The sequence below is a fragment of the Arachis hypogaea genome, chromosome 19 (assembly GCF_003086295.3).
Source record: "Arachis hypogaea cultivar Tifrunner chromosome 19, arahy.Tifrunner.gnm2.J5K5, whole genome shotgun sequence".
NCBI lineage: Eukaryota > Viridiplantae > Streptophyta > Magnoliopsida > Fabales > Fabaceae > Arachis > Arachis hypogaea.
This window is the reverse complement of record NC_092054.1, coordinates 24,571,496-24,587,652: the sequence shown is the minus strand read 5'-3', so window position 1 is coordinate 24,587,652 and position 16,157 is coordinate 24,571,496.

Here is a 16,157-nt window from a genome sequence, read left to right as displayed (position 1 = left end):
CATCCTCTTGGCACTTTTTTCTTGGGACTCTTTTCTTTTTCAGGAGGTAGTTCAGGTTTTGAAGCCTCAATTTTTGGAATGTCCTTGCTGAGAATCTCAAATGCGGGCTTTGGTTGTAGCTTCTCCTCTATTCTTTGAGCTTGTTGCACCACTACTACCTGTTCCTTTCTTTTCCAACATGAGCTTAGGTGCATTGGAAGTGTTTCACCAGGTGCCTCTTTCAAGTTTGGATCTATGGAATCAATCTTCATACACTCTTCCTCTTGGATGGAATCTTGCAAATTCTTGAAGACATGGAACACTATATGCTCTTCATGCACCCTTAGCATCAATTCTCCTTTTTCAACATCTATCAATGTCCTGGCAGTAGCTAAGAAGGGCCTCCCTAGGATGATGGGAGTGTTGTCATCTTCCTCTATGTCTAGGATGACGAAGTCAGCTGGGAGGAAAAATTTGTCCACCTTTACCAATACATTCTCCACTACTCTAAGAGCTTGCTGAATGGATTTTTCCGCCATTTGAAGGGCTATTTTTGTGGGTCTCAATTCATGAATCTGAAGCTTCTTCATCAAGGATAGAGGCATTAGGTTGATGCTTGCACCAAGATCACAAAATACTTTCTCAATTGTCATGTTGCCTATGGTGCAGGGGATATGAAAGATCCCTGGGTCCTTCCTCTTCCTTGGTAATCCTTTCTGGATGATGGCACTACACTCCGTAGTCATTACAACCATTTGTCCCTCCTTCAAGGATCTTTTCTTTGTCAGCAATTCCTTCATGAACTTTGCATACAATGGCATTTGTTCAAGTGCTTCTATGAAGGGGATGTTGATGTGCAGTGTCTTGAATATCTCCAGGAATTTGGAGTATTGCTTTTCTTTGTTCTCTCCCTTGAATCTTTGAGGATATGGTAGCATTGGTTGATATGCTCTCACTGCCTCTTTCTTAGTTGACTTATCACTTTGTGTAGAGGTTTCTTGCTCCTGCTTTTGCTCCTTCACCTCTTCTTTTAAGCCTTCTTTGTTATGCTCTTCCTGAGTGATGGCTTCTGTTTCTACCTTCTTACCACTTCTCAGGGTGATTGCTTTACATTCCTCCCATTTTATGGCTTTTCCTGTGTCCCTTGGGTTGTCTTCAGTGGTACTAGGGAATGCTCGCTTCTCACCTATCTCTGTGATATGTTTAGCCATTTGTCCCATTTGTCTTTCAAGGTTCCTCATGGTGGCTTCATGTCTCTCTTGTCCTTTAAGCAAACTCTCTTGTCCTTTTGCTAAACTTTGAGTAGTCTGAGCAAGTGATTGTATGTTTTGGGTAAGGGCTTGCAAGGCTGCTTCAAGACTTGAGATCCTGGGTTCATGATGGTCAACGGGGTGGTATGATAGGGTATGATTGTTGTTGCTGAAAGTTGTTTGGGGCATTGAGGTGAGCATTTTGTGAGTTGAATGGTGGTGTGGAGAAGTTATTTTGGTGGGCTTGTGAATTGTTTTGGGGTTACTGATATGTGTTTTGTGGTTTCTTGTATTGGTTAGTGTTGTTAGATGAATGATTTTGGTTGTTTGTGTTGCGGGAATGGTTGGAGTTGTTGTTCTTTTGCCAATGGTTTTGATTGTCACCCCATCTCAGGTTGGGGTGGTTCCTCCAGGATGAGTTGTATGTGTCACCATGGAATTCATTCTGAGAAGAATTTGAAGCATTCTGCATGTATTGAACTTGTTCTTGTTGCTGCTCAACATTGCTTACTTCACCTTGGCCCCATTCAATTGAATGTTGACTTGTTGTGCTCACTGAGGCTAATTGGAGTCCATCTATTCTCTTCACCATCATTTTCATTTGCTGTTGGATTTGTTGGTGCATCAATTTGTTCTGTGCCAATATAGCATCAACACCTTCAAGCTCCATCACACCCTTCTTTGGGGTTGAATTATAATGCCTCTCTGATGAGTAGTAGTATTGATTGTTTGCAACAACCTCAATGAGGTCTTGAGCCTCTTCAGTGGTCTTCATCATGTTGAGTGATCCTCTTGATGAGTAATCTAATCCCTTCCTTGCTTCTAAAGTCAAGCCTTCATAGAAATTTTGGAGTTTGACCCAGTCACTAAACATGTCAGGTGGACATCTTCTCCTTAATGCCTTGTATCTTTCCCAGACTTCATACAATGATTCCCCTTCCATTTGCCTGAAAGTTTGGACCTCTGTTTTCAACTTGATAATTCTCTGAGGTGGGTAAAATTTGGCCAAAAACTTGCTCACAAGATCATTCCAATTGTTGATGCTTTTCTTTAGGAAATGTCTCCACTGAGTTGCTCTATCCCTCAAAGAGAATGGGAATAACAACAACTTGTAGATGTCTGGGTGCACTCCATTTGTCTTAACCGTATCACATATCCTCAGAAAAATAGACAAGTGTTGATTAGGATCTTCAAGAGGCCCCCCTCCATAGGAGCAATTGTTCTGTACCAAAGTGATGAGTTGGGGTTTCAACTCAAAATTGTTGGCATGGACATTTGGGGTGACTACGCTGCTTCCACAATGCCTTGGATCAGGGATGGTGTATGAGGCCAGCACCCTTCTAGGTGGTCCATTGTTGTTGGCAACTCCATCAGGAGGGTTATGCAAATTGCCCTCCATGACTTAGTCTTCTCCTTCTGAATCCTCTTCACCAATTACCCCCTTTCCTCTTGCTTCTCTTCTTAACCTTCGGAGGGTTCTCTCATCTTCAGGATCAAATCTCATTGCCTCTGACATACACAAACACACCAACAATACAAGTAAAGCGCTCTATTGCTAGAGTGAAGTTAAAGTTAGTGAAACAAAATATCAAACAGTTAGTGGGTCTTAACAAAGAAAAGAAAAATGCTTAATCTAAACTATCATTTACTTAATCATTGTTAACCTTTTCCAATCCCCGGCAACGGCGCCAAAAACTTGATACGCGAAAATTAAAATTCACGTGCAACCGGCAAGTATACCGGATCGTATCAAGTAGTAAAACTCACCAGAGTGAGGTCGATCCCACGGAGATTGGTGGATTAAGCAACTTTAGTTAAATGATATTTTAGTTAAGCGAACAATGTCTTGATTTCATGAGATTTGAATGCTTGAAAGAAATTGCAGGGAATTAAATGACAAGAATTTTAAAGAACTAAAGTAAGGGAAGCAAATTAAATGACTGAAAGTAAATGACGGAAACTTAGATTGCAAGAAACTTAAAAGACATCAAAAGTAAATTGCAAGAATGTAAAAATGCAGGAATGTAAAGTGCAGAAAATAAATTGCAAGTAATTGAGAGCTGAATTTAAATGGCAGGAAGGCTAAATTATTTGAATATAAAAGGGAATTGGGTAGTGAGCAATCAAATAACTAGAGAACAAAAGAAATGAGAATTAATGATGGAAGATATCATTAAGGATCAGAGATGCGTATTCTCATGAATTGATGTTGATCGATTCCTTCTCAATCATGGGTATAGATTCATGGCGGATTATGAATAATTGAATTCCAATCTCTTGGCAACTCAATTTCTCATCAACACAATCAATTGCCACTCTCGTGATCTAATTGTTCATGAGAAGAGATGAAGCTCATTAACTAATCCTTCAAGCCACACAATTCCCAGAATCTCAACCTAGGGTGGTTATATCTCACATACCAACCCAAAGTGTATTAATCAAGGAATTTATGAAAGGATGAACTCTAAACTGAATTAGGTGACTCCTTTCTCAAGTTCATCACACAATTCATATAGATTCAAACCCTCTCTCGATGGTGATTGAATCTTTGAAGAACAAGAGTTTTCTCTTGGATGAACCACTTAAATTGAGAAGGAAAAGAAGAGTTATCAACTCATTCAAATACACAGAGCTCCTCCCCCTAATGAAAATGGGGTTTAGTGAATCATAGCTCTAAATTCAACAACAAGTGCAATAGTAGACATTAAAATTGAGTAGAGAAGAGAGAAGAATGAAGAAGAAGTTCTTAAAACGGAAAATTTAAAGTTGCAAGAAAAACAAAATAGCTTTCAGGTATCCTTCCTGAAATTGAAGAATGCTGTAAAAATTAAAATACTAGAGTGCAAAGTAAAAGTGTCTAAGTGTCTCAAAAAAAAGTGTCCTCCTAAAGTACACACTCCTTCTCTATTTATACTAGTCCTAAGACCCATTTAGAGATCCTCAATTGGGTTAGCAAAGTGGGCTTTATCCTTGTTGAATTCTTGGCTCAATGGAGGAATTGTTGCTAAACAGAGGAAGCAGAGCTCATTCACATTGCTTCTAGCCCAATGGCCTGGCGTTACTGGCAAAAACGCCAGCTCTCTTCACGTTGGCAATGTGCTTAAGTTTTTCCTGGGCTGGGAGCTTGGTGCTTGGGCGTTGCTAGCCCAAGTTGTTGCTAACAACGTGGCTCTTCTTCTTCTTGGTTTCAGTTTTGATGCCCAAAGTTGCCCCTGGTTTGAGCTTTAATTTTGTGTTTCACTATCGACTATTATATATGGTTGGAAAGCTCTAAATGTCAGCTTTCCAACGCAACTGGAAGCACCTCGATTGGATCTCTGTAGCTCAAGTTATGCTCCATTGAAGAGGGTAAGATTAGCCTGCCAAAATCGCACACGTTTTTGGTGAACACGCCTTTGTTTCTAGCATTGCCAACGTGCTCAGATTCTGAAGCTCTAAATAAAGCCAGCTTTTAAAGCTTCAAATGAATGCCAACCCCATACTATGATATATGGTTGGAAAGTTCTTGATGTCTACTTTCCAATGCCATTGAAATCACCTCCTTTGGAGCTTTGTAGCTTATGTTATGCATCCTTGAAGGAGGCAAGGTCAGGCTGCCATGGTTGCTGGAGTTGTCGGTGAAGTTGCCATCAAACACTCTAGTGCCAACGTGCTAGTGAAATCCCCTAGCCCAAATTCTTGGCCTTGGCAACGCTCTCGAGCTTCCTTGGCTCATTCATGCTTCCTTGAGTTTCAATCTTCATGTTCTTATTTTTGAGGCCTAAAGATGACTCTGATTTGAGATCCTATTTCATGCTACACTATAGACTCTTATATATTGTTGGAAAGCTCTGGATGTCAGCTTTCCAATGCAACTGAAAACACTCAAATTGGATCTCTGTAGCTCAAGTTATGCACCCTTGAAGAAGGTAAGGTCGAGCTGCCAACTTTGCTGGAGTTATTGGTGAAGTTGTTACCAAACACGCCAGTGCCAACGCTAGTGAACTTCCCTTAGCCCAAGTTCTTGGCTTTGGCGTTGTTGCTGGCATTGTTGATGAACACGCCAGTTCAACCTTAAGGCAACAACGTCTTCGTGCTCTTCCTTGGCCCAATTTCTTGGCCTTGCGTTGCCAAGGAACACTCCAACTCTCCCAACGTTGGCAACGCTCAAGATCACTCTCCAGGGCTACCTTGCAGTGGCCAGGGTTATTGATGAACACGCCAGTTTATCCTCTGCTTGGCAACGCCTCTCGAGCTCTTCCTTGATCTGCTCCAAGATCCTGGCATTGTCCACAAACACGCTGGAGTTGGCAACGTGCAATCCCCTGTTTCCTTCCTAAGATTGATGTATCTTCAAGCCTTCTTGCTCCAATTCTTACTCCATTGCCTTCTTGCTCCAATTCTTGCTCCATTGCCTTCTTGCTTCATTACCTAACATAAACCAAAGAATCTTCCTCAAAGTCTTGCCATCTTATGCAATAAGTTTCAAGGGAATCATTCACATTAACTCATTTATAAGCTCCTTGAATAATTTGCATGAATTTGGCCAAAATTACCCTAGTCCTTGGTATTTTAATGCATGGAGGTAAAACTTATCAAAATGCTTGTTTATTTCAAAGAAAGTGAATGAAATTAAGCTAAAACTACTTAAACTAACTAGCTAATATAGCAAAGATACAAATGCATCATTGGGAAATTTTCGTTTCTCTTCTCCCCTGGAAGCCTTCAGCTTCGTTTCTGCTGAAATGAGAGAGAGAAGGGCTTGGGTTCATTTAAAGGTTGGTCCGGTTGGACCGACGGTCCCGATTTGGGCTCAGTTCAACTGGTTCGGCCCGTTCGGTCCAATTTTGGACCGTTTTCTTCGAAATTAGTGTCAAAATTCTCGTTTTGATGAGCTCTATCCTAATTTAGTACAATATTCACATTTCTAATTTTTTTATTAGAAACTAATTTATTGACTAATTATTTACTAATTTAACGGGATTTACATCCTACCCACCTAACAAAGAATTTTGTCCTCAAAATTCGAATTTAGTTACCTGAAAAGAGATGTGGGTAGTCTTTCTGCATATCTGATTCGAGTCCCAGGTATGTAACTCAATACCAGCTCGACTCCAGGCGACTTTTACAAATGATACTTCCTTCCCACACAATCGTTTAATACTAGTGTCATCAATTCTCACCGGAATTACTGGAAGTGTCAGATCTTCTCTTACTTGAATCGGTTTCGGTTCCAAAACATGACTCGCGTCAGGAGTATACTTCCGAAGCTGTGATACATGAAATACGTCATGTAAGTTCGAAAGATATGGCGGTGAGGCAATTCTATAAGCTACTTGCCCAATTTTTTTCAGGATCTCAAACGGTCCAATATAACGGGGATTCAGTTTCTTAGGCTTAATAGCTCTTCCCACTCCAGTAGTTAGTGTAACCTTCAGAAAGTCATGCTCCCCTTCTTCAAACTCCAAAGGCTTTCGCCTTTGATCAGCATAGCTCTTCTGACGGCTTTGGGCTATAAGCATTCGGCTTCCAATTTTCTTTATCTACTCAGTAGTTTCAGCTATCATCTCAGGCCCTAACAAGCTTTTTTCTCTAGTTTCATACCAACATAGCGGAGATTGACATTTTCTGCCATAGAAAGCCTCATATGGAACCATTTCGATGCTCGCACTGGTAACTATTGTTATAAGCAAACTCCACTAATGGCATATACCGATCCCAGCTCGCCAGCTGGTCCAAAACACAAGCCCTTAGCGTATCCTCCAAGGTCTGTGATGCATTTGTATCTTTGCTATATTAGCTAGTTAGTTTAAGTAGTTTTAGCTTAATCTCATTCATTTTCTTTGAAATAAATAAGCATTTGTGTGAGTTTTCTCTCCATACATTCATGAACCAAGAACTAGGTGGAATTTGGCCATATTCATGCAAATAAGTCAAGGAGTTTACAAATGAATTAGTATGAATGAATCTCTTGAAAATTTTTGCATAGAATGGCAAAACTTTGAGGCAATTTCTTGGGTTAATGATAGGTAATGAAGCAAGAAGGTCAAGCCAGCAAGAATTGGAGCAAGAAAGATTGGGAACATAGCAAGCTTGGCAAGGAGGAAGAGACTTGGGAGTTGCCAACGTGCATTATCACTTGAGTGTTTAGCAATAACACCAAGTAGTCCTGGAAGGTGAATTTGAAGCCCCAAGCAAGTTACCAACTTGAATTTATAATGGCGTGTTTGAGGGCAACTCCAACAATCCAAAGCAAACCAAGAAGAGCGGGTTGGCATGTTGCTAACTCTCCAAACTACTAGCATGGTCCATAGCAACGCCAGGGAGCAAAACTTGGAAGGAAACAGCTCCCTAGCACGTTGCCAACGCCACCAACAAGGGCGTGTTTGGTGACAACGCCAGCAGCAAGAAGGCTTGGATAGGAAGGGTGTGAAGCACGTTGCCAACGCCAAGTTCTGAAGGCGTGTTCCTTGGTAACGCAGCAAGCAACCTTGGAGGGCAACTTCTAGCCTCGAGCACGTTGTCCACCTTTAGTAACAAGGGCGTGTTTGAAGGCAATGCCAGCAACAATGTTAAGAGCAAGATTTTAGGCCAACCAAGAGCTCGAGCACGTTGTTGCCTTGGGTATGAACTAGAGTGTCCATCAACAACGCCCAACAATGCAAGGCAGCCCTGGAGAGTGAATTTGGGCGTTGCCAACTTGGAGAAAAGGGGCATGTTCCTTGGCAACGCAGGCAAGCAAGGATGCTGGGCCAAGGAAGAGCTCGAGGGCGTTGCCAACTTGGGAATGCATTGGCGTGCTCATCAACAACGCAGCAATGCTTGGAGCTAGGAAGCATAAGTTAGCATGTTGGCAACCTGAAAGAACAAAGGAGTGTTTGCCAAAAACGCTGGAGAGCTGGACAGCCTGACCTTACCTCCTTCAATGGAGTATATCTTGAGTTACAAAACTCCAAATGAGGTGATTCCAGTTGCATTGGAAAGTAGACATCAAGATATTTCCATGCATATATGGCACTACATGATGGACACTAAATTTGAGAGAGAAACTCGGCCCGAAAGTGCATAGATGAATATGGTATCAACCTGTAGTAAGGCCAGCTGACCTCTTCATTTTCCATGGAGTATATCTTGAGCTCTAGAGCTTTAACTGATGAAATCTCAACGGCATTGGAAAGTAGACATTCAGAGCTTTCCAACGATATATCATTGTATGGGTTTGGCATTCATTTGAAGCTTCAAAAGTCGGCTTCATTTAGAGCTTCAGAATCTGAAGGCGTTGGCAACTTGGAAGAACAAAGGCGTGTTCACCAAAAACGTGTGCGATTTCGGCAGCCTGACCCTGTCTCCTTCAAACGAGCATAACCTGAGCTACAGAGATCCAATTGACATGCTTCCAGTTGCGTTGGAAAGCTAACATTCAGAGATTTCCAACCATATATAATAGTCTATAGTGGAGTATGAAATGGAAGCTCAAATCAGAGTCATCTTTAGACCCCAAAAATAAGAACATGAAGTTGAAATTCAAGGAGGCATGAATAAGCCCATAGAAGGTCGAGCACGTTGCCAAGGCAAGGAGGAGAAGGCGTGTTCATTAACAATGCCAAGGGGCCAAGAATTTGGTCCAAGGAAGGGCACTAGCACGTTGCTAACTTGGAATGAACTGGCGTGTTTGATAAAAATGCCACAACCAAGGCAACTTGACCTTGCCTTCTTCAAACAAGAATAACTTGAGCTACAAAACTCCAAATGAGGTGATTCTAGTGGCATTGGAAAGTAGACATTCTGAGATTTCCAATGATGTATGATAGTCTATATTGAAGCAGAGGATTGAAGCTCAAATTTTAGGCAACATTAAGCATGAAAAGTGAAACCAAGAAGAAGAAGAGTCAAGTGTTTGGCAATAACTTGGGCCAGCAACGCCCAAGCCACCAGCCCAGGACAATCACAAGCACGTTGCCAACATGCTATAACACTGGCGTGTTTGCCAGTAATGCCCCTCAATGGGCCAGAGTTGAGGAAAATGAGCTCTGCTCTCTCTGTTCTCTGCTAAGGCCAGCAAACGTTATTCTAATGAGTTGATAGCCAATTCAGCAAGGATGAAGCCCAAATTGCTAACCCAATTAAGGATCTCTCAAAGGGGTTTTAGGATCAGTATAAATAGAGAGGAATTTTTTACTGAGGGGGGACTTTTTGACACTAAGACATTTTTCTATTACACTAGCATTTTTACATTTTACTTTTTCTCACCGGTCTTCTATTTTGTTTTTCTTGCAACTTTGAATTTCAGTTTTAAGAACTTATTCTTCATTCTTCTTCATTCTTCATCCTTCTCTACTCAATTTTTATGTCTACTTTTGCACTTGTTGTTGAATTTAGAGCTATGATTCACTAAACCCCATTTTCATTAGGGGGAGGAGCTCTGTTTATTTGAATGGGTTGATAACTCTTCTTTTCCTTCTCAATTCAAGTGGTTCATCCAAGAGAAAACTCTTGTTCTTCAAAGATTCAATCACCATCGAGAGGGAGGTTGAATCTATATGAGTTGTGTGGTGAACTTGAGAAAGGAGCCATATAATTCAGTTTAGAGTTCATCCTTTCATAATTTCCTTGATTAATACACTTTGGGTTGGTATGTGAGATGTAACCACACTTGGTTGAGATCCCGGGAATTGTGTGGCTTGAAGGATTAGTTAATGAGCTTCATCTCTTCTCATGAACAATTAGATCATGAGAGTGGCAATTGGTTGTGTTGAGAGAAATTGAGTTACCAAGAGATTTGAACTCAATTACCTACAATCTGCCATGGATCTATACCCATGATTGAAAAGGAATTGATCAGCATCAATTCATGAGAATTTTCATCTCTGATCCCTAATGATCTCTCCCATCATTAATTCTCATTTCTTTTGTTCTTTAGTTATTTTGAATACCCATTACCCAATTCCCTTTTTCATTCAAGCAATTTAACATTCCTGCTATTTAGATTCAGTTTTATTTACTTACAATTTACTTCTCTGCTCTATACAATTCAGCACTCTACTTTCTTGCAATTTACTGTTTATGTCATTTAAGTTTCTTGCAATCTAAGTTTCCGTTATTTACTTTCAGTCATTTAATTTGCCTTCATTACTTCAGTTCTTTAAATTTCTTGTCATTTAATTCCTTGTAATTTCTTTCAAATGTTCAAATCTCATGAAATTTAAAACAATGTTTGCTCAACTAAACTACCAATTAACTAAAGTTGCTTAATCCACCAATCTCCGTGGGATCGACCTCACTCCGGTGAGTTTTACTACTTGATACGATCCGGTATACTTGCCGGTAGTAAATACGTGAAAAAAAAAATTTTTTTACGTATCAGTCTGGATAGTTCTCTCTGATTGACTATCTGTCTAAGGGTGATACGCAGTACTCAAACTTAACTAAGTCCCAAATGTACGCTGAAAGGCTCCCCAGAACCTTGAGGTGAAACGAGGATCTCTGTCAGATATAACGGTAGATAGCACGCCGTGCAATCTGACAATCTCTTTGATGTACATTCGAGTCAATTCCTCCATTGTGCAGCTTATTCGAATGGGAAGAAAGTGAGCTAATTTTGTCATTCGATCCACAACCACCCAAATAGCGTAATAACCAGTCCGAGTCCTAGGCAAACCTGTCACAAAATCCATTGCAATACTCTCCCATTTCTATTGTGGAATCTCTAAAGGCTGAGGGGTTCCTGATGGTCTCTGATGCTCAATCTTAACCTTCTGACACATTAAACATTTAGATACATGCAATGCCACATCATTCATCATTCCTGGCCACCAGAACATCACTTTCAAATCTTGGTACATTTTGGTGCTTCCTGGATGAATTGAGAACCCGCTCTTATGAGCTTCCTTCAAGATACTTTGTCATAGGTCTCCGACAGCTGACACAATAATCCGGTTTTTGAACCTCCACAAACCATCCTGACATTCTGACACTCTCCACTATTTTTCCTGTTTAATTGCTAGCAATACCTTACGTAACGCTTCACCCTCTTGATGAGCCTTCAGAAGTTCTGATTTAAAATCACTTGAAATCTGCAACTGACTCAAACATAGAATTCTGGATTCTTTCCTAACTCCCAGTTTCAAACCTTGAAATGCCTTTAATAACTCTTCTTCTCATAACATCATCCAAGCTGCATATAAAGTCTTCCGACTCAAGGCGTCCGCCACAATGTTCACTTTTCTTGGATGGTAATTCAATTCAAAATTATAATCCTTCAGAAGCTCCATTCATCTCCTCTGACGCATATTCAACTCTTTCTGCTCAAAGAGATACTTCAAACTCTTATGGTCTAAGAAGACATAAAACTTAATGCCAATGAGATAATGCCTCCAGATTTTCTGAGCAAACACAACAACAGCAAGTTCTAAATTGTGAGTCGGGTAGTTCATCTCATGCAGCCTTAATTGCTATGAGGCGTATGCTACAACATTTCAATGCTGCATTAGAACGCACCCCAAACCCTTTAATGATGGATCACAGTACACTTCAAATGATTCACTTGGCTCAGGCAATACCAATACGAGTGCAGAAGTCAACTTTTGCTTCAATGCTTGAAAACTCTCTTCACACTCTGAAGTCCAGACAAAAGGCATATCCTTTCTAGCCAGCTTAGTTAAAGGTAAGGCGAGCTGTGAAAATCCCTTAATGAATCTCCGATAATACCCTGCCAAACCTAGGAAACTCCTGATCTCTATCATTGAAGTTGGTCGCTTCCAATTCATTACTGCTTCCACCTTAGCAGGATCCATAGCTATTCCCTGCTTACTCACCACATGACCAAGAAACTTTATCTCATTCTTTCAAAACTCGCATTTAGATAACTTAGTGTATAACTTCCTATCTCTCAAAATTTGTAGCACAGTTCGTAAGTGATCAGCATGCTCCTCCTCAGTCTTAGAGTAAACAAGAATATCATCAATGAAGACAATAACAAACTTTTCCAGGTATGGCCGGAAGATCCTATTAATATAATCCATGAATACTGCTGAAGCATTGGTTAACCCAAAAGACATCACTGTATACTCATAATGACCATAACGTGTTCTGAAAGCAGTTTTTGGAATATCTTCATCTCTAACCTTATCTGATGATACCCGAATTGCAAATCAATCTTAAAAAACACACCGGCACCTTGTAACGGATCCAATAGGTCATCGATTCTAGGTAGAAGATATTTATTCTTCATAGTAACCTTATTCAGTTGCCGATAATCAACACACAAGTGCATACTTCCGTCCTTCTTCTTTACCAGTAACACTGGCGCTCCCCACGGAGAAACACTTGGTCGAATAAAGTGCTTACCCAACAGATCTTCCAGCTGAGCTTTCAGTTCGGCCATTTCTAAAGGTGACATCCTATAAGGAGTAATCGAAATTGGACCGGCTCCAGGTACCAACTCAATTGCAAATTCAACCTCCCAATTAGGTGGAAATTCATTAATATCATCTGGAAACACATCTGGAAATTCACATACAACCGGAATATTCTCTAAACTCTGATCATCACCTGATACTCCCGTAGTTAATAACATAATACCCTGACATTCAGTTCCAGAACAGTTTACTATCATAAAGTTCAAATAGTAACTATTCACCACAACCGGTGCTTCTGACCCTTCCGACATAAATTGTACTGACTTCTTAGAACAATCAAGAAAAACATGATTCTTGGATAACCAATCCAATCCCAAAATGAGATCAAGACTAATCATCGGCAAACAAATCAAATCATGCATAAATTCACGTTGTTGTACTCGAAATGGAACTTGTGGACATCCTAACCTAGTCACTATAGCTTCATGAGTAGCATTATGCACTTTCAAATCATAACCTAAAACCACCATCCTCAATCCTAACTCATTAGCCTTTTCAAATGCAATAAATGAATGAGTTGCTCCTGAATCAAATAAAGCATTTAAGATTTTACCAGCCATTTCACAGTTACCTCTAATCAGTGTCTCAGATCCCTCAACACCTACTGCAGAAGGGGTATACACTCTCCCCGGCTGCTGTACCCTACCAGTCTCATATTTCTTCTTCTCCGGACAATTATTGGCCAAGTGCCCGGGCTGTCCACAAAAATAGCATACCCCAAGTCCTAATCTGCACGAAACTCCAGGATGATACTTTCCGCACCTTTGACAGTTCAAATCTTGCTATGGTTGCTTTCCAAACCTTCTTCCCTAATTAACATTAGTATTCGGCCTTCTGTAATTACCCTTGCCTTGACTCTGCTGCAGAACAAAGCCTCCACGCTTGAAATTCCTACCTCTCGGAGCAAAGTTCCTCCCTGAAGGCCTCTGAAAAGGCACCCTCAAACTTTCTTTCTCTACTGTCGCCTTTCTCACACATTCCTCTACCACCCTACTCTTATTCACCAACTCAGAAAATACTCTGATCTCTATTGGTGCAACAAAGCCCAGAATATCACTCCGAAGACCTCCCTCATATTTAATACATTTCCACTCCGTAAAGTCCTCATGCGCACCTTGACAGATACGAGAAAAGCGACATAACTCTTCAAATTTGCTAGTATACTCAGTAACAGGCATCTAGTTGTGCTTTAATTGCATTAATTCAAGCTCCTTGGCATTTCTGACTGAATTAGAAAAGTATTTCTTATAGAACTCTGTCCAAAAAACCTCCCAAGGAATCGCAGCGTTATCTGGTGGCAAGATACGTTGTGTTGCCTGCCACCAATACTGAGCCTCATCTTGCAGCTGATAAGTTTCAAATTCAACCCATTGCTCTTCAGGAACTTGTTGAGCAGGCAACGCCCGTTCCATAGCCTGAATCCAATTGTTTGCATCAGTGGGATTTGAGGTTCCCCTAAAAGTCGGAGGGTGAACTTTCAGAAATGTTGCAAGTGTCATAGGATCGTCCTCATCATTATTGTTCCCGTGATTACCCTGGTTTATCTGATTACCCAGAGCCTCGGCTGTCGCCTATATAGCTGCATCCATATTTCCCAGGGCAGCCATAAAATCTACTGGATCATTCCCTGCCGGGCCAGGAGTAACGGTGCCTATCCTACCTCTACCTCGCCCACGACCGCGTCCGTCTAATGCTTTAAGTTCCAAATGCATGCTCACAAACGTTTATGCCATATATATCAGTCAGATATCCTAATAGCACAAAAACACATATACAAAGAATGCACAGAAGCATAATCAGTCTGTCTTTCAGGCTCTATAGGAATGAACTGCTCTGATACTATAATATAACACCCTACCACACTGAGCTTTACGCTTATGTCGTAAAAACAGAGGTGGTGGGGTATTACGACCTCTAAAATAAAATGTGTACATATAATAGCAGAAAGATTATAATATGCTAGGAGCCTTGAAGAATAGAGGAAATAGAAATTGCAAAATAAAAGCACAACGCTCAAGAAACGAGTTAACTTGCATGCTAAGAAGACTATAACTATCAAACATAAGATAATACAAGTAGGAATAAAGTGCGAAATATACAAAATAACAAGCTCTCAACTCAGCCCGCGAAGTCAAGGCTGGCCGAAGAATATTTACACACACACACACAGATATATATATATATATATATATATATATATATATATATATATATATATATATATATATATATATATATATATATATATATATATATATATATATATTCAAAACCCAAATGTACATAAATAAAATCCTGCCTTTCCATAAACCTCTAAGAGGACCAAAAGAACAAGTTATGCGGAGAGAGAGAGCTAAGTACATATTTATACATCACTACACAACAAAATAACCTAATAACCACTTCGCTTCAGGTGCCCAGACGCCTAACTAGATGCCTCTCGACCAACATCTGAAAAACAACAACATAGTATGGGGTGAGAACCGGAGGTTCTCAGCATGGTAAAGGTGCCACACACATAAGATATAAGGTCCTAGGAATTCCAGAGGCAATCCTAGAATACCGACACTCAGATTATAAAGCTTAAAGTATTAAACAGAAACCTAAACCATACCATGGCCGATTTCCACGTAGCAACCAAAGTAATTTAATTAAAACCAAGACAACCCCTCAAAAGCTCAATAAACTCTAGGCTCAACTTCCTCGAAGTTCCAATATTCACAATTTCAAGCTCCAATTATTTATTCACAACCTAATACACATTTATAACACATATATACCCAATTTAATACTCAAAGCTCAAATTCAGTGAAATTAAAATGGAATTATGGTTTCCTCACCTTACCCAAGCTTCACATAAGTAAGAGTGAATGTTTTCCTCAAGCTAATTGGATCCTAAAACATCATAAATTAAAGAAATTCAACATCTCTTCTATTTTTTTGAAAATTGGAGGAAAAGAGTGGCTGAGAGTAATTAATGGCTTACCTATGAAATTGTTCTGGTAGAAACGTAGAGCTCGATGCAGTAGACGTGTGGCCGCAAACGGTGTGGCGATCGGAGCTCGGACGGAGAAGTTACAGGATTTTGAAATCACCGTATGAGGGTTGGGAAATTTTCATTTCTCTTCTCCCCTGGAAGCCTTCAGCTTCGTTTATGCTAAAATGAGGGAGAGAAGGGCTTGGGTTCAATTAAAGGTTCGGCCCGGTTTGGCCCGTTCGGTCCAATTTTGGACCCTTTTTTTCAAAATTAGTGTCAAAATTCTCGTTTTGATGAGCTCTATCCCAATTTAATACAATATTCGCATTTCTAATTTTTTTTATTAGAAACTAATTTATTGACCAATTATTTAGTAATTTAATGGGGTTTACATAATTGATTAAAATAATTATGCATCATACAATAGTAGCATATGAGGATTGATATGCTTTAAAATAAGAATTTTTTTAATTAATATTAAATTAATTTGATATAGTATCTTAAGAACAAAGAGATAATAATCAATTTGTCCCTACACTTGCATGCAAGTCTCAA